Below are 19,347 nucleotides of genomic sequence, written 5' to 3'. Positions count from 1 at the left end.
CATCGCCGGGCATGCCGGACTCACAAAGGTGGGCAGCATCACAGGGGCTGGGCGTGGCGAGGTAATGATGCTGCAGGGCAGGGCCACCTGGAGGTCATCTGTGGTCATCACAGCAGGGAAGCCAGCCCCAGTGAAACAAACACAGAGGCGCAGGGTCAGAGGACCCCTGAAAAGCTATGTGACCTAGGGTGAGTCATTGGAAGCCCCTGAGCCTCAGTTTTTCCCTCTACAGAATGGTATGGGGGTGTTACATGGATCAACATGCTCCATGCATGTCGACATGGTACACGTCACACTTTCCCCCCTGCACTAAAATGAGGTGTCCATGGAGGTGCTTTCCCCACTAGAATGTAGGCCCCTAGAGGGGCACCTTGTGTCTTATTTACTGTTTTGTTCCCAGTGCTAAGCCTCCATCCTGGTCCATATGGAGCTCAGTGTTGTTTGCTCATCTGAGCTGAGATGATACATGTTAAATTGTGTGCCACCTGCTCCACACAGTTATTAGTCTCCAGGCTGAGTGATGCCATTGTGAGATCCCAATATATAGTGGGACTTTCTATAGAGCGAGGAATAGAGGCAAAGAAATTCTGAGTGCTTGCTATTGGAGTGAGGGTTGGTAAGGGTTTGGGGGGCAGATCTTCCTAACACATAACCCTGGGACAAAAGACTCTGTGCCTCCAGTCCCTTCTGCCGCCTGAGCTGATTCCAGGCCCCTCTCCACTCCTGTGGTAATTTCGCACAAGGCAGAGCTGAGCTCCATGCATCTCACAGCATTCCCGGCGGTGCTGTCTTCAAGGCAGAGCCAGGACTCAGAGCTTGTGGGGTGGGAGGAGAGGGGCGTAGGCTCGGCAGTGGGGTCTCAGGTTGCTGAGAAGACATGGAACAAAGCATCTTTGCCACAGGCATGCGTGCTTGTAGGCTTACATTGAGCCAAGGTGATGGCTGACCCTCTTGGTCTGGGAAACACACACTGGCCCTCTCCCTGCTTCTCACCAGAGCCCTGCCTGAATTGGAGATGGGGCAGAAGATTATGGGAGGTCAGAACAGTGTTGAGAAAAGAATGGCCACCAGATAGAGTATGGAAGCAGGCTTCTAAGAAACTCAAGAGTTCCTTCCTTCTGGCTTAACAACAACAAAAAATCTAATTCTTTCAGAGAAGGGAGGTTGTACGTGGATATGAAATAGAAAGAGAGAAGAAGGAAGTGGAGTCTGGTGAGTATCATTTGAAGGATATACTGCTAGAGAGACAGAAAGTCGAAATTTGGGCCATTCTGCCAGATATCCACAGTCAGAGCGTTCACGGAGCCACAGGAGGGAATCAGTGGGTCAACATACACTTCCTGCTGTGGCAGGGAGTGACTCACCTTAATTTGTCTGGGGACTCTCCTTATAAACAGTGGAGCTGACAGGGAGACAGGAGCCAGCATCCTGGCATTTTGCTGCACAGACAGTAGGGAGGACCCAAGACAGGCTAGCAGGGAGCTCACAGGTGAGCATGGGCCTGGGTCCTTCTGTGGGAATGGGCTGGGGCCCAGCCATAGGACAGGCCCCTCGGGCACACACCTGCTATTTTATAGGAGGTCATTGAGGCCAGAAGCCCAGGGAGCTCCCACTTACGGAGGGAAACCTAATAATCACTAATAGGATGTCATGTTTGTCTAGTGCTTTTAACCTTTTCCAAGTCTTTCTCATTCAAAAGCTCATCTGCTCCAAAAACAATCCTTTGAGGTATCCAACAGACACTTTTCTGCCCTTCCCTTCCTTGACATTTCTGTGACATTTGGCTCCATGACGCCTTTCCTCTGAAAACACTCCTCTGTTGTCTTCTTTCTGATTTTCCATCAGCTTCTCCGACCATTTCCTCTCCATGGCCTGTCCGGACTGTTCTTCCTTTACCAGGCCACTTAAATGTTGTCATGCCCAGGTGCTGTCCTAGGCCCTGTTCTTGCTTGGGATGCCCTTCCGGCGAGGGGTAGTCTCTTCACTCAGAGACTTTCAGATTTGTGTCTCACCCACACCCTGGCTCTACCCTCAGCCCTGTGGAATGAGCTGCCTCTGGGGGACCCACAGGCCCTCAAGAGTGATGAGTCTAGGGGTACTTGCATGGCTTAGTCGGTTAAGCAGTTGACTTTGGCTCATGTCATGATCTCACAGCTCGTGAGTTCGAGCCCGGTCTTGAGCTCTGTGCTGACAGCTTAGAGCTTGGAGCCTGCTTCAGATTCTGTGTCTCCCTCTCTCTCTGCCTCTCCCCTGCTCATGCTCTGTCTCTCAAGAATAAATAAATGTTAAAGAAAAATTTAAAAAGAGTGATGAGTCTAAACCACCTGACATTTTCTCCACCAGTTCAGGTCCACCTCCGTTTCCCACCATCCCAGTGCAGTCTACATTCCCCTCAGAATCTGGGGGTCATCCTGGTCTCAGCCCTTCCCCCACCCCGCATCTGATCACTCACCCTCTCAGCCTAATACTAAATATGCTTTCAGTCCGTGCCCATCTTCAAGTGTCTATGCTCACACCCTAGTTCAGGATCTCGCCATCATTGCTTAAGTGAGTGCTTCTCATCACTCATCCTTGGGGATATTTGGCAATATCTGGAGACATTTTTTTTTTTTAGTTTTTAACTAGTATAGTTTTTATTCATATTAAGAGTAGATTGAATAGCCAAATGGACTTGTGTAATCATTTTCCACATGAATGACTATATGCTATCATTTCTAAGACAAAATTGTGTAGACATGAAACAACTGTATTTGGTTTATAACTTAATTACCTCAACTACTTATGGCAAACTATATTCATTTATCTTGAAACCTGTATATGTATATATAGTACCCTATAATTGATATATTGGCATATATTTTATCTTGAGAGGGCATCCGATGCAAACATATTATAACTGCTTTAATGTTAACATACAATTTTTTGAAAGTTAGGCCTTCCATTCACTTTCAGCTCTTCAAAACCAATGACCTTCAAATTTCAGATGAGGTGTTTGTTTAAATGCAGATTTCTAGTCTTGGTACAAAACAAATTAGGAGAGACATTTTTGATTGTCATGACTGAGTGGCAGCTACTGGCATCGAGTAGGTGGAGGCCAGGGGTGCTACTGGACATCTTACAGGGCACAGGACAGCCTGGCCACCCCCACCCCCAGGAGGGAGCAGTCCAAGATGTTGATGGCGCAGAGCTAAAAGAAACCCTGGCTGGGAATACATCACACATTCCTAACTGGTTTTTCTGTCATCAGATTCTCCCACCTTTAACCACCCTCATCACTGCCTTAATGAGAGAGTTCTCAACTGACAAACAAATTTGTCCCCATGGCTCCCATTTCCCAACTTCTCTGCATGGTCTGCAAAGTTTGTGGGGTCTGGCCTCTGCTTACTACCTCTTGAGCCCCATCTTCTTTCTCCCTCCTATCGTGCTCCAGCAAAACTAGATAACCTGCAGTTCTTTGAGTAAATCATGGCCTTTGCTCATGTCTCACAAGACCCTGTCTTGGTGCCCACCCCACCTTGCCCACTGTTGGCATCTGGCCAGTGCTGACTTATCCTTCAAGACTCAGCCCGCTGGATGTCACCTCCACCATGGCTGGTGTGCATTCTCATGTCTACTTCTCACATTTCAGCAGTCTTCTCGAGGTCAGAGATGTTCTTCATTATCACCGCAGACCCAGTGCCCTGCACTGGGCCTGGTGAGGGAATAGGTACAGGAAGCAGGCTTGGCTGAACTTCACAAACCTTGTTGCTAGAAAGACCACCACTGGCACTCAAGGCTTCTGACTCCCAACCTAGGCTTTGCTCATCAGACTTAATGGTTCCAAGGAGACCCCTGAAAGGTCCTGAGCTCCCTGACCACCCCAGCTCCCAGGCTTCGAAGAACAAGCAACGCATCTGCCTGGCTGCCGCTGCATCCCTAAGTGCTTCCATTTATTCACAAGCTAGAAGACAAAAGCCTGGCCCCCCAGCATATGCCTGATCAAAAGCAAGGAACAAAAAGGCCTATGAAAGAAAGATGCTGGCAACAGTAGCTACTTTGATGTAGGCGAGTCTTTGAGGGAGCAACTGAGGACTGAGCCCCCAGCAGGGAGGAGAGAAAGAAGTGGCTGCCAGAAGGTGAATGAAATCACAGAGAGAGGGGCCTCACTAGCTGCTTGGCAATGGGTTTCCAGGGAGCCCCAGGAATGGGGGGATCTCAATCTCACCTCCTTGCCACCCTGCCTTGAAGCCTCAACAGTCTGCTCCATTAGGAGACTGAGGATTCCTACAGGAATGGTGATCAGAGCTGGAAATCTGGGAAGAAGCATTACAAGTAATGGCTGTAACAACAGAGTAATCGACGTGAAACTATTTATGAACAATAAAATGATTTTAAAGTTTATAACAATACAATAATTTAATAAGTTATTATATTGAGGCTAGGGATGCATGAACACCCAAATCCTAAAGTCGCTACTCCTCCTCATGAGATCACACTGAGAAAAATAGAAGCACAGGAAGGAAAGCAAAGTGGTGTGTTAAGGTTTGCTGGGCTTGGGCTCAAAACTCTGGAGTTCTCTGGTCAGTGGGATGAGGCTGTGTTTTCTACTAAGCAAGTTAGGCCTAAGCAGCTTCACAACAATGGCCAACCCTATGAACCTCCAGCCCCCGGATGGCTGGAGCCAGAGGCAGAATGATAACACAGAATGAGCATTTCCCTCTGATTCCTGGGCTGGAGTGGCCTGGGAAGCTTGGCCCAGACCCAGGATACCACTTCTGGTTTGGCTGACATTTGGGAGAACATAGGAAAGGAGACACTTTTTGGAAGGTGACCTTTTAAATGCCAAGACACTGCCCACCAGGAGATTTTGCCTAAGGAGAATGCTCAGGAACATCTTGGGATGTGACCCTGGGAGCCTCTAGGGCAGGAAGGGCAGCAGGGGGAGCCCCTCATTCCTCAGAAAGCCAAGCACACCCGAAGTTAGCATGAGGCTGAACCCTAAGGTCAACTACAACGCTTAAGTTTTTCATTTTGGATCCCAAACTGTTTGCCCTATATCCCCAGATACTCGTACAAAATCCAGTGTCAAAGGAGAAGGGTTGGACCCCATTGTGAGTAGTGAGGAAATGAGCCCTGGGCTCTGGGAGTATCTGGAGACACATGGAGTGAGTGCGACCTTACCATTCACATCTGTGACTCCCAAAATCTTTGTACAAAAGTAAAGGTACTTTAGAGTCACACTTTTGGCTTTTGGCTGCTGAACCTTCTCGAAACTTTAAAGCAAGGTGGGAAAGTACTTTTAGAGATGGTTAGGCCCAGGGGGATATGCACACAGTAGGAGCTCAGCTGGTATCCTGGATGAGAAGGAGGAGGACCACAGTCTTGGTCAAAGCACCCTGCCCGAATGGCCTCCCATCCCTTATATCTACAGGAAAGCAGCGTCATAAACTCAGGACACCTTAATCACCCTCCCTCTGTCCCCTGGAGGGACGCAATGTGCTGGGAAGATCAAACCAGCATGCATCCTCGGAAGGATCTGGATTCTTTTCTTCTCCCTCTGAGCTGTCACTTGCTGTAAAAATGATCATTGATATTCAGCCATTATACTTCCATAATCATTAATATTCTTAAAAGGCTCTTGGAACACATTTATACTAGGCTACATGATCAGTTCCTACATTTACTTTCAATTTAAATAACTGCTTTAGCCAGAGTTTTGATGTGCTGTTTACTTTAATTACTGTTCTGCCCCTATCTGTGTCTTGACACAGTGTCATTTAATATTTTATGAATTTCCTTTAGCCCATTTTCCCCTGATATGTGTGATTCTAAGGGGCTGCTGATGCAATTTTTTTTAACTTGCACTTTTAACTTTTCCGAGGCTCGCTGTAAACAAGATGTGGCATGTCTACGGAGTCTTGTCCCCTGGTGATAATGGGAGGGAATAAATAAACCAGCAGACAGATGCTTTACCAAGCTGGCACAAGGATGCCAGGGTGTTCTGGCCCTGCTGGGGGCTCACAATGACAGGTGAGCAACTTCAGACAAGGTAGACCGCAGCCCAGAAGAAATCAGTCTGTTTCCTGAAGTGCGGTCTGGCAGCTCAGGCCTACCGGGGAGCCACACCCCAGAACCACGGACTCAGAATATGCATTTTAACAAGATCCCTGGGTGCTATGTGGTTACATTAAAGTTGGAGAAGCACTGCACTAAAAGAAATCAGCCGGTGGGTGGGGGAAAAAAATAAGCTCCTCTCTCAAAATTTCCAGGCCTTTGTGGACTAAAAGCTATACTTCCAGGATCTATGGCAGATTCTCAGGCCCATTTCTTTCTTTCTTTTTTTTTTTTAATGTTTACTTATTTTTGAAAGAGACAGACAGAGCATGAGCAGGGGAGAGGAAGAGAGAGAGGGAGACACAGAATCTGAAGCAGGCTCCAAGCTGTCAGCACAGAGCTTGGTACTGGGCTCAAACCCACAAACCGTGAGATTGTGACCTGAGCCAAAGTTGGATGCTCTACTGACTGAGCCACCTGGGCACCTCAGTATCAGGCCCATTTCTAAATAAATACTTCAACTTCTGTGCTCCTTATTTGCTTCAAGATTTCTCCCCATTTTTCTGTTCATCCATTTGTTTATTTAAGAAATCTTTGTTTAGTACTGCGACGTGCTAGCTATTACCGAAAGTGACAAATAAGATGTGGAGCATACCTGTTGTAATAGCGTGCCAAGTGCTAAGGCAACGCAGAAGTGAGACTAATGGAGATGTCAGAGAAGTTGTCATTGGAGACGTGATCTTTTTGAAGAGAAGGGGTGATTGGGGAGGTAATGTTAACTGAGGTCAAGAGGTAATGACTAAAAGACACAGATGTGTAAATGTTCAGGTAGACTTTATGTCTGGGATGGTATTATCCTCTGGTCCAACCCTGCTTCCAGCTCTAGTCAAGGGTGGAGCCCCAGGCACTGCCTGGAGGAATTACAGCATCAGTAGTGGGGAGCCTCATAAGGGGGTGTCTCCCCATCACCAGGGAGGAAAAGCTCTTCCCTTTGGGACTGTGGCGGGCTGCTACTGGACACGGGAACTGGCTCTAGAACGGAGTTGGGAGGGACGCACCAACTCATTTCTACTGATTGGTGATGGCCTTTATGGTAGCCTCTTCCTGTGTGTAAGGTCTGTAAGATGGGTTCCTGGGAAGTCCAGATGAGATAGAACATGTGAAAGAAATGGGCACTTAGTAGTTGTTTCATAACATGATTGGATCTGAGCTTGAATCTGAGGTCGATGTGAAGGGCAGGGAAGTGGATAATAGCAAAGACAAGGAAAAGAACAGGTCAGGTAAACATTGCCGGGGCCCCAGAGCAATGGAGACCTGAGGGATGACCGACCAGGAAGGAAGAAAGGGAGAGCTTCCATTGGCCCCATTTCCAGCCTCCTCTGCCCACTCTTTTTGGCACCCAGCAACAGATCAACACCTCTGCTCAAGAGTAGGACCTCTCTGTGGGGCAGCCAGACCAGGGACGTGCTCTCAGCCATCTGGGCTTGCTGGGGAAGAGAGCTTTGGAAGCAAGAGACAGCTGTCAGGCTCCCCCAAACAGGAAACAAGATAAGACGAAATCAAAAGCTTAAGGACAGATATTATTTCCTTGTCTCTTTCTGTATGAATGAAGGTAAATTGCCCTTTGGACAGAACCAAACCAAAGAGAAGACATGAACTCGTGATAAGTGAATAAACGCAACTAAACATTACGTTTCCATTTCTTCCTTTCTCAAATATGGCATTTATCATGGATAACAGGTGAAAAGATAATCTTTTTTTTTTTTAATTTTTTTTATTTTTTATTTTTAGAGAGAGAGAGTGCAAGCAGAGGAGAGGGGCAGAGGTAAAGAGAGAAAGAAATAGAGAGAGAGAGAGAGAGAGAGAGAGAACCTTAAGCAGTCTCCAAGCTCAGAGAGGAGCCTGATGCCTGGCTCAATCCCATGACCCAGGGATCATGACCTGAGCTGAAATCAAGAGTCAGATGCTCAACCAACTGAGCCACCCAGGGACCCCTAGATAATCTTAATTTAATGGCAAAAGGGAATCACTGCTGCTAATGAAAGTACATAATAAATACCCTAATAGTTCCAGATCCTGACACTGGGATCAGCAGTCTGACTGCAGCGTGGTAAATCCATCAGTTCTCAGTGCTGTCTCAATTCCTGATTCAGCAGGAGAATTTGTATGAAACTGCACTACCCCACAGTGGATGTTCCAGACATACATTAGTTTCATTGCATAGTTATTGCCGCTGGCTGGCCACCTTGCATTTGTGTGAATATGGTCATAAGATGAGACTGTCTAGAGAAAGCAGATGGTCTGCTTTACTTTCAATCATAATCATAGCAATCACAGCAACATCTATTGGCCAATAGACTATGTGCCAGAACTTTTTACACACAAATGATTGCTCACTGAACCATCCAATCAATACTGTGACACAGGAACTGCATTGTCCCCATTTTGCAGATAAGAAAACTGAGGCTCAGAGATGTGAAGTAACTTGACCAGTTAGGAGAACCTCAAATGTAAATGCTATGGCTGGGATTTGAATGGAGGTCTACATCTCATCAACCGATCCAAATTGAGCTCTGTTTCCTGTTTATGTCACCTTCTAGACAGAGAACTTGAGAGCTGGAGGGACCCTCGGAGATAATCTAGGGTAGTGGTTCCCAACTGGGAGATGGTTTTGTTCCCCAGGGGCATCTGACAGCGTCTGAGGTATTTTTGGTGGTCAAAACTAGGTGGGGTGGGGCATGTACTACTGCCATCTAATAGGTAGAGGCCAAGGATGCTGCCAAACACCTTACCAGGCTGAGGACAGCCCACAACAATGGGTTATCCCACCTGAAATGTCAATAGTGCTGAGACTGAGAAAGCCTGATCCAGCCCCATCTCCTGATTTACAGGTAATAAAATTGAGGCGGGATTGGGGTGAGGGTAGAGAATGCATATACAGGTCATGCATATTTCACTGGGACAGAGAACCAGGGAATCACTACCCGTCTCCCACAGTCCTTCCAGCCCCCTGTGCTCTCTAGGAGAAAGAACTCAAAGGGTTCAGACGGCGTGGTATGGCGAGGTGTTAATCTAGTTTTCTAGGGGAGCCAGCAATTTGTTACATCAGAAAAGATTATTCTCAGGAGCAGTGCCTTTATTTAGATTTCAGGCACACACACACACACACACACACACACACACACACACACACACACAAGTAAAGTTTTCTCAAGGAGTAAGATTCCTGCTTTGCTCCGCTTAGCAATTTCCAAATGCAGCCTCGGTGGAAATCTGGGTGCGTGCTGAGCAGGGATGTGCTTGCCGAGGGGAGAATGAGGGTGTCTTCCTGACTGGGGGCTGCTTTAGAGGCAGCGTTGGTTGTCAGCACGTTGGGCTGGGGCCTGGAAGCATGCGAGGGAAGCAGGGCACCTTCAGGGCAGAGCTCTCTTAGGGCACTTCAGCTCTCTCAGGACCGTGTCACCTGTGTGTTGCCCCCCAAGCAGCCCCTTAGGCTCTAGGGGCCTAGAGGAGGGGCAGCCTGTGGAGGGAAGGAACAGGGTCTTCTGGGTCACACGTGGATCCCAGCAAGGGCCCTGGGCAAATTCTCAGCATCTCAAAGTCTCGGGTTCCCTGCTGGTATAAGGATGGCAATCATACCAGTGGTGGGCAGAGTAGGGTCACCCACATGAATACTTAGCACGGTGACACATAGGACAAATCAGTGCTTCTTCCCTCCAAGTCCTCGAGCATATGTGGGCATTTGTGGCCACGGTGAGCTGTAGGAGGCTTCGGTGTGCAGAATGCTGGTCAGGGAAGGCGATCTAAAATATACTAGTATAGGGAGCCTGGGTAGCTCAGTCGGTTAAACCTCTCACTTCCGCTCAGGTCATGATCTCCCAGTTCGTGAGTTCAAGCCATGCCTCAGGTTCTGTGCTGACAGCTCAGAGCCTGGAGCCTGCTTTGGATTCTGTGTCTCCCTCATTCTCTGCCACTCCCTCGCTCATGCTCACTCACTCTCTCTCTCTCTCAAAATAAATAACCATTTACAAAAATAAAATACACTAGTATACCTAAGGCTTCGTGTGTGTTAGTGACAAAGTGTCCAAGGCCTATAGCTAAGCCCTGGAAGAAAACCTGGAGTCTCTCATCCCAGGGCAAGAAGCTTCCAGCAGTCCCCATTAGTCCAGCTTACTCACCCCACCTTATCTGGTCCTTTGCCTGTCCTTGGGGCTGGGAGCTCTCTCCCGTCTTCCTCGCCCAGAGTCCCAGACACAGGCAACAGATGGATGCAGGCTTCTCAGAGGGCGGGACCAGAACCTCTTGGTCCCACACCTCCCTCAGTACCCTCAGTGCCACGTGGGTGTGATGCAGGGTTTGCACAGAGTGCTAATGGAGCCCTTTAGTTAATATTCAGGCTGAGTATCCTGTTTTTTTCCCTAGGCGTGCAACACTGTGGTTCAATATTTGCTGGGTGGTAATTAATAGCACTTAATCTGTACATCTTGAGCTTGTTTCCCATTTGTTAAGAAACGAAGTCACCGTAGCCACTCCACTTTTGGCTTCTTCCGTCCTTTTCCCTTCCCAGAAATGTCCTTTCATACTTTAGCCTTAGCAGTTCTCAGGAACAGAAGGCCAAGACAACACAACACAATGCAACACATGAAAACAACAACAAAGCAACCACCACCCGGAAAGAAGTTCATGGTGCCTTCATGAAGCAGTGACCTGACAAAAGTTTATGAAAAACAACAACAACAACAACAACAACGCCCTTACCCGCCGCCTCTATCCCCTAGGCCTCTAGCTGTCACATAAGAAACTCCTTAAAGGAGAGCACAGTCTCTCCTTTCTTTTTTCTTCCAGACAGTGTCTAGTAAACAAAATACTCTCAGTGATAAAGCTCTCATTTATTGAGTGCCTACTGTGTCCCAGGTGCTTAAATGTATGTTTCACTTAATTCTCATGACACCTCATCCATCTCAAAAGGCAAGTATGCATTCTCTCCCTTATACAGTTCAGAAGGAAGTTGCTCAAGGCCACCCAGCCAGCAAGTGGCAGGACGGAAGCACAAATCCATACTGGTATGGCTCCAAAGCTGGGCTCTTCCCTGAGTTCCCTGTAACTGTCTGCAGGCGGATCCCACCAAGGGGAATCGCCTAACTTCCGCATGTGACCTGCCCACAGCGTATCAGATGATGCTCCGCATAATGTTAAATACATCCTCCATTGGCATAGTTCTCCATGAATCACTTAATTTCCCTCTGTTTCCACAGCCTGTGGGATGGGCTGAGCAGCATCCCTGGATTACCCTCACTTTATGGGTGCGGCAGCTGGGACCCTGAGCAGCTCCTGAGCAGGATTCTGGCTGTTGGTCAGTGTGCCAGGCAGCACTTGCGTCTGGCCACCTAACGGCTAATGCTCTCTTCCTGAGGACTTCTCATCTGCCCCAGCTGCCTTGTGTGATAACATCTTAGTGACACCTGTGTTTTAGTTGGGGGTGACAAGGAGAAACAAGCACCATTAAGAGGTGCAAGGGGAACCTGGGAGGTGAGGCGCCCCTTCCCCATCCCCCCAAAATATCCCTGCCACTGGTTTGGATGCTGGCAAACACCTACAGTAGAAAAACAGCAGAAACTGCAAATCAGGCAGCGTGTGTCAGATTTTAAACACCTCAGGGAGTTTAGGGCCAGCAAATAAAATGTGCTCCATTTTGCCAGAGCTGAGGGGATTGGGCAAGAAGGAGCCCTTAGAATTTTGACACTGTGCTTTGATCAGTTTGACAGCTTTAATATTATAGAAATATTTCATTGTTTCAGCAGAGACGAGGAAATCTAATCACCCATCCAGCTGAACTCTACGTTTGTCATGACTCATGGGAGGGGTGGGGGCAGAAAAGGAAAGGGAGAAAGAAAATGCTGATTTCAAATCCAACTTAACCTGAGGTAATTTGGCCCATTAGTTCAAACTGTGTGTGTGTGTGTGTGTGTGTGTGTGTGTGTGTGTGTGTGTGTGTTTCTGCCTCCCTCCTTTTTTATTTAAGTCACTGCCTTGTTTTCAAGGTATTATTTTTAAAAAGTGGCATCTAATTATGTTTTCTCTCCACATTCATTTTGAGCAGGTAATGAAAGCTACGGTGAGGAGTTCTACATGATTAACGGGAGAAAATGCAGATGGCCTGAATGGAAGCCACAATGTAAAATATGGTTTTATAAACAGGGCTGAAAGAAACCAAAGTGGTCTATTGCTAGATTCAATGGAGATGGTATTCGTTCTATGTTGGGGGCAGTCATCTGGAAATTGTCTGGAGAACGTCCCAACTGGATATCCCTGACCAGCCTTCAGTGGTCACTACGTGCTCTGACGTAGGGGCTACCCCCAAACCCCTCACAAATCTCTCTTGTACCTGGGAAGTCCCTTGCTTATTTTGTGATTTATTTGTATGGGCAGAGCATTGCTCTCTGCCACCATGCTTGGAAGGGAAGACTAACGAGACCCTACTCCATAGCTTGACTGAGACTGAGATGGGTGCATGGTGCCTAGATGGAGTGGGGAGGCCAGGAAGGCGTTGGGGGTAGGGCACAGAAACAAACCGAAAGATAAATTTAGACAAATCCCTAATTCTACCTCACCAGGCTCAGATATACCCTTTTCTTGTTGGGAGCAGAGAAGGTAACTCTTGGTTGATTTTACATTAAAATGAGGTCATGCTACTTGGAAAAAGCCAGAGTCATGGAGCAGAATATGCACATTGTTCCATGAGAGTCCCCCCATGGTATAACAAGTGACAGGCTCTTGGAAGTATTACCAGACAGGGCTTATAACTCTGGGGCTATGAGAAGAAGGGAAGTGGCAGACCAGGGAGAAGTTTTCACCACAAGGAGCTCAATTCTGTGGGCACTGAATGGAAAACCACCCCCAAGAATTATGTAACACAGGCCAACCTCCTTCTCAACAGCAGGAAGAGGCAATTCAGGTCAGAGACAAGTTCTTTGCTATGTACAGGAGTTTTCTTTCTTCTTTAGTTTCTGACCTTGAGCTGTGCCTTCTCCTCCCCATCTCCACTTTTGCCAGCCCTTTGAAACACAGATCTAAATTCTAATCCAGATCCCCCAAATGCTACTCACCGAGCACCTGCATATGCATAGAGATGTTAACACGCATGTCATTTCACTGATGCAATATTGCTTGTTCATGAGTTGGTCTGCTACCTTCCATAGGGCAAGTACAAGGACTCTTCCTGGGGGCTGTGATGTGGCTGGACACTGGGCTCTAAACTTCAGGTTCCCCTGACATGTGTTGAGGGGGATAAGTGCTGGTTTCTTACATCTAATCAGAATTCAACAAGTGCAGCAAGATTCTTCTAAGAAAACACTTGGGAGTCCAAATGGGCCATATGAATGGGCTGAATGGGAAATGTTAGCATATGAGAGAGTTTAGGAAGCAGGTGGGAAAAAAAGGATATTTCAGCAACCAGTTGTAGAATCTTGTAGGTAGAGAGGAGAGATCAGATCATCAAATGCACATCACTTGGTTTGGTGGTTCTCATGCTGAGGCACACATCAGAATTACTTGGGGAGCACATGACAAATCCAGAGTCTGAGGCTTTGCCCTTGGAGACTCTAATGTCGTAGGTCAGGGTGAGAGGTCCAGCACATGTACCTCAGACAATTCCAATGCCACTTTCTACTAGGGAGCCATGGAGGTCTTGTGTGGGTCCCAAATGAAGAAACAGAAACCAAGGACAACTGAGTGACTAGAGCAAGGCCATATGGCTAGTAAAGGGGGAGAATTAGACTGCCATTCCCCTGTTCTTTTCATTACTCCTAACTGCCCCCAATTAGCATTGCACTCCCAGAGAACCTCCCATTGGAGGGTACCAGGGGGTTGAATGGAGGACACGTGGGCTAAGAGGGGGGAGTTATTTAGAACACATGTGAAACTCTATTTACACCAAGCCTGAAAATGAACTTCCCATTCTCCAGCTTCAGCTTCCAGAATGCAACCTTAATCTAGTTCATTTGCATAAGCTTTAAAATAAGCCTTTAGAACAAATGTAAATGGATCTTCAAAGAACAATATTATGATGGGTTCAGTGTAAATGACTTACAAACATATGGACGACATTTCTTGAGGATTTCCCAGGGAGTCGTGCTGTCTGTCTATACGCAATGGAGTTTTATTATCAAGGCAAAACTTGGGGTTGGGAGGAGGGTGGTATTCACAGAGGGACAGTAAGTCTTAGACTTTTAGGAGTTCTGATTTATTTTCAAGCCTCAGTGAGCTGGACTGATGACATGGAATGGCCAACACAAAACAGACCTGAATCTCTTCATCAGGCTAATGTTGGATCATAGGGGCAGATCACACCCCAGATCATGACAGAATACAGATATAAGGACTGGAAACCACCAGAGGTTTTCCATTATGTTCCCCCTCACAACAGGAATGAGGAAACTGAGGATCAGAGAGGCCAAATGATTGGTCAAGATCACACAGCCAGTATGTGGTTGAATTGGGACATAGTTGAATTAGTTTGTGTAATTACAAACTTCCTTTCTTTTGAATACATCACCCAGCTGCTATGAAATTATCACACAGTGGTTTTTAGAACCAGTGGGGCCAAACACAACTTCAGGGAGAGGTTACACAGCCAGAACTTTATTGATCAATAGCTTTGCCATGGCAGTGACATGCCGGTTGCTAGGCAACATGACTCCTCTCTGAAGAAGCAAGAAGTAGATCCCTAAGATGATGGATCTGCATGAAGCAAAACCCAATAACAAGGCACTTTCAGGTCAAAGACTTGATTTGCTGTGGTTTGGAGTTTCTAGGTCAGCTGCATAGAGGCTGTCCCCTGCTCAGCTTATCTAAGATGAGGCCCTTAGTAAGGACCTCCTCAGAGGGAAGAGTCAGGAAAACCAATTTAAGATCCCCTTTAAGAGACAGGACAGATGGAGATATGGGCTTGTTTTCTGCCCACTGTTAGTATCTTATCTTACAGCTAGGCTGACAATAAGAGGAGCTGGCTACAAAAGACCCAGCCAGAGAGAGGGCTTGGGGACGGGAGGTAGGCTGCTAACCTTGGACAAGTCAATTAACTCCGGAGGGCCTCAGTTTCCCCTTTTCATAAAATGGGGTGGTCAGAGTAGTTTTTTAAAAAATTGAATACATTTCAAACTTTATTTTTTTAAAGTTCACTCATTTATTTTGAGACAGGGAGAAACAGGGAGAGAGAGAAAGAGAGAGAGAGAGAGAGAGAGACAGAGACAGAGACAGAGACAGAGACAGAGACAGAGAATTCCAAGCAGGCTGCATGCTATCAGTATAGAGCCCGACGACTCGGGGCTCCAGTTCACAAAGCATGAGATCATGACCTGCTGGAACAAGAGTTGAATGTTTAACTGACTGAGCCACCCAGGCACCGCCCCTGCCCCAGACTTGTTTTTTAAAGTCATTCTGTGGCCAGGTGCTGGCTGTCTGCATAAGAATCACCTGGCTCCTTTGTTAACCTAGAGCCTCATAGGTCCCAGTTTCAGCTATTCTGATTCAGAAGGTTGGTGGTGATGCCCTGCAACTATTTCACTGACTCATTCACAGGTGTTTACTACACTTGCAGGAGATGTTCTGGACCCTGTGTTGGGTACTGGGAATATAATTGCCAGTGCACGCTGCATGCAAAGCACTATACAAGGCATCTGGGGTCCATAACTGTTTAAAGAAGAATTCTTGCCTGGTGAATGGCAGTGTGATAGCACATACTGGGATTTAGTCAAAATGGGGTTTGAATCTTTGCCACTTCCTGGCTGTGTGACCTTAATTTATGCAATTCACCTAACCTCTTTGATCTCAACAGTACTATGGGGATGTAATTATGGTGCCTCCTTAAGAAGAGAGTTTTGATGATGATAAGAGCTAATCTGGTCATGCTGCTGAGCACAGTTCCTGAGCTGAGCCAAGGCTCATCGATGTCACCAAGGCTCACCAATGGCAGGTCCACACATAGATTCCTAGGGCTGTCAGGAATGTGTGTGGCAGGACACACGCAGGTATGCATGTGCAGCCTCCATGGGGGAGGTGATATTTGGGGCCTTCACGATGAGTAGAGTTTATATGGAGAGAGGCAGAAGTTGTGCTGGGGGAAACAGTGAACAGGCCATTTGTAAAGACCAACCTGGGAAGCTGGCCTGGGTGTAAGGGCCTTGAGTGTCAGGCTAAGGAGGTCAGCTTATTTTTAGTTAAGGGACACAGTTGGCATCAGTTTCTCTTTTGAAACGCACTACCTGATTTTGGGGGAAGGCAAGACATTTGACAAATATTTGTTGAAAAGTGCTGTCGAGCAGGGAGCAGCGCTTCTCAAAAGTTCATCTGCAGATGTGCAGAACAGAGAGGATAGAAAGGAGACTGCAGGCAGGCCGGCCAGGGTCATTGCAAGAGTCCAGGGATGGGTGACAAGTGCTGGGCTAGAGAGAGGGGGAGAAGGTGACTGAAGAGGCACCAAGCCTTGGTCACTTTTTGGAATGGAAGTAGGGAGAAGAGGCAGAAACCTCAGTGTCCAAAATGCATATCTGGAAGAATACTGGGGCCAATAGAGCCACTAAATAGGGTTGAGGAAAAGGACTCAGAGCCTTTTTTGAGTCTTTAGACTAAGCCATGTCTCAATGAACATGTCTCAGTGAACAGGCCATTTGTAAAGGCCTATGTCCTATGGTACTGACCATAGTGTTTGGTAGACAGTAAGGACTTAATAAACCTTACTCTTACTACTATTACCTGTGATACTCACGACCATGTCAGCAACATCTGAAATCTGCTTTTCCTTATAGAATGTAGGCTTTAGGAGGAAGGTACTGTGTCCACCTTGTTGCTTACTGTGACCCCAACACCTAAAATCACATCTGCCACATAATGGATACTAAATAAAGGTTGACAAAATAACCATGAACTGGCTTACTGATTAATTGTGTCTGTTCAATACATAGTAGGTGGAGGTGAGGGATCCATCCAGGTGGAAATGTCCAGTGGGCAGTTGAATATTTGGGCTAGAGGTCCAGTGTAAAGAGGCAGGTCCCTGATGACTGGTGGGCACCTCTGCCTTCCCTGACATTCACTCTGCCTCTGGTCATCCCCTTGAGAGACTCTCATTGGAACCTCCCCCAACACCACCCTCCCACTTTCCAAGCACTGTATCCTGGTTCCTCCAGTAAAGACTCTTTGAATTCTAGCTGTGGTGATATCTCTGTGATACAGGATGGCCTCTTTTGCCTAAAGAAAAGTACTCTTGAATTGCAGGCTTACAACTGAAGCTTTGGGGTACACCCAATAGCAATTCAAAAGAAAAAAAAAGAGGAGAGAGAGAGAGAGAAAGGGAGAGAAAGAGAGAGAGAGAGAGAGAGAGAGAGAGAGAGAGAGAGAGGCCTGAACAATTTCCCAGCTCATTAAAAACAGCATTTGGTTTGCTTTTCAACATCTGAAAAAAAAAGATGAAGTGGAGTTTTATAGTGTGGTCACATGAGTGGACATCAGTGAAATAAGAGCAACATGAGACAAGAGAAAGGGAAAGAAAAAGAAACCAAACCAAACCAAACCAAATCCCAGATAACTGGTTGCTTACAGTAAATACTTGGTATAACTTGCTATGGACATTTCCAGTGGTTCACCTACCAACCCCCCAATACTTGTACAAAACAGGATTACAAGGCCCAAACTGGAGATCAAGGAGTTAAGAAAAGGTATCCAAGTAGCCTCCAGTGGTCTAAGTGCTAAGCTTCGCTGCCCAGGGAGGCTACAGTGAAAGCTGAGACTGTAGCAGCCTTCTGGATTCTTCCGGCCCCTCATTGCTTGACCTGACATGGATTTTCCTGGCTTCACAACCCTAAAATGCAAGGGCTGCTTGTATTTGTAAGCAAAGAACCATCCAAAAGTCCCTGAGGTTGGGTGTTTATCCTGAAAGGGCCAGCACTCCTGGTCATCCCGACCAGCCACAGCTCTGCTTGGCCTCTCTGTAGCAACTAATGCTGTCAGCCACCCTGCCATTCCTGTAGGGTTTCCCTTTCTCCTCCTTGTCAAAATTTTCATTTCCTTATCCTGTCACAACCACTCTTTGTCAGGCTTCTTTGCAGTCTTGTCTTCTTCTACTTACCCTATAACTGTCACTGGCGCCTGAGATTACATTCTCAGAACTTTTCTGAAGTTTGCCTATATTCTCTATTCTCTTGCATTTATTCTGCAATATTTGAAAGACTCTAATAGGTGCTTGAAACTGTGCTGGGCATTTGGGGATTGAACATGAACAACAGGTCCTTGCCTTGCAGTTTATGAGAGGGACAGGTTCATAAAACAGATATGACATGGTGTGATATGCCATACAAGGGGTCATGGAAGCACCGAGCAGTAAGTGACCAGCTCTTCCTGGTGCAACAGGACTGACTTTATGCAGGAGATAATGCTTGATTCGTAAGTGCTGTGGGGATTGAGGCCAATGAATTGGGAAGCGATTGCAACACTTAAAATACTCCAGGTTAGAAATAACAAGGGTCTGATCATGGTAATGTAGGAGGAGGCAGGATGGAACTCCCACAGAGACACAGCCATCAGGACGTGGTTGGGTGAGGAGAAAGAAAGAAGTCCAAGGTCACTCTGAGGTTTCCCTCTTGGGTGGTAGGTACATACATCAGGACTCCCAAACTCATATCTCTAGCCATGACCTGTCTTGTGAGCTCCACATGAGTTTCAAACAACTTGATGGCTATCTCCACTGGTATATCCTGCAGGTTTGCCAAACTCAAGATTTTTCAAAACTAAACTCGAACCTCTTGCATCACCATTACCAGCCACCTACCACCCAAGAGGGAAACCTCACAGTGATCTTGGACTTCTTTCTTTCTTCTCATCCAACCACGTCCTGATGGCTATGTCTCTGTGGGAGTTCTGTCCTGCCTCCTCCTACATTACCATGATCAGACCCTTGTTATTTCTAACCTGGAGTATTTTAAGTGTTGCAATCGCTTCCCAATTCATTGGCCTCAATTTCCACCGCACTTATGAATCACCGGGGAGCTTATTACAAGCATATTATCCAGCCCCTAGCCTGAGAGGCTGGTTCACCAGGTCTGGGGAAGGGCCTCTGGTGGCTCCAAGGCAGCTGGTTTGCACCACACCACCCCATGTAGCAGTGGTGTCTCTCTGCCTTCAGTCCCCTGTCCTGTCTTCATTTGTCCATACCACATCCAGGGTATATTCTGAAACACAGCCATGCTCATGTCCTGCCTTGGTTTAAAAGCTTCCAGTGGTTCTAAATTTCTTAACATGGCATTGATTGCCTTTCATAAAATG

The 19,347-nt window shown here is 46.9% G+C and overlaps 1 protein-coding gene and 1 long non-coding RNA gene across 6 annotated transcripts in view; one reads left to right on the top strand and one right to left on the bottom strand.

Moving 5' to 3' along the window:
• KIRREL3 (kirre like nephrin family adhesion molecule 3) overlaps positions 1 to 19,347 on the bottom strand; it is a 548,409-nt gene that overhangs the window by 284,413 nt on the left and 244,649 nt on the right. The window lies entirely within an intron of this gene.
• On the top strand, positions 88 to 12,243 carry LOC115306113. The gene is made up of 4 exons (XR_003915192.1): positions 88 to 188; positions 1,155 to 1,212; positions 11,832 to 11,957; positions 12,134 to 12,243. It is a non-coding gene; the product is annotated as an uncharacterized LOC115306113 (long non-coding RNA).

The sequence above is a fragment of the Suricata suricatta genome, chromosome 11 (genome assembly GCF_006229205.1).
Source record: "Suricata suricatta isolate VVHF042 chromosome 11, meerkat_22Aug2017_6uvM2_HiC, whole genome shotgun sequence".
NCBI lineage: Eukaryota > Metazoa > Chordata > Mammalia > Carnivora > Herpestidae > Suricata > Suricata suricatta.
This window is presented reverse-complemented; position numbering and strand designations above follow the sequence as displayed.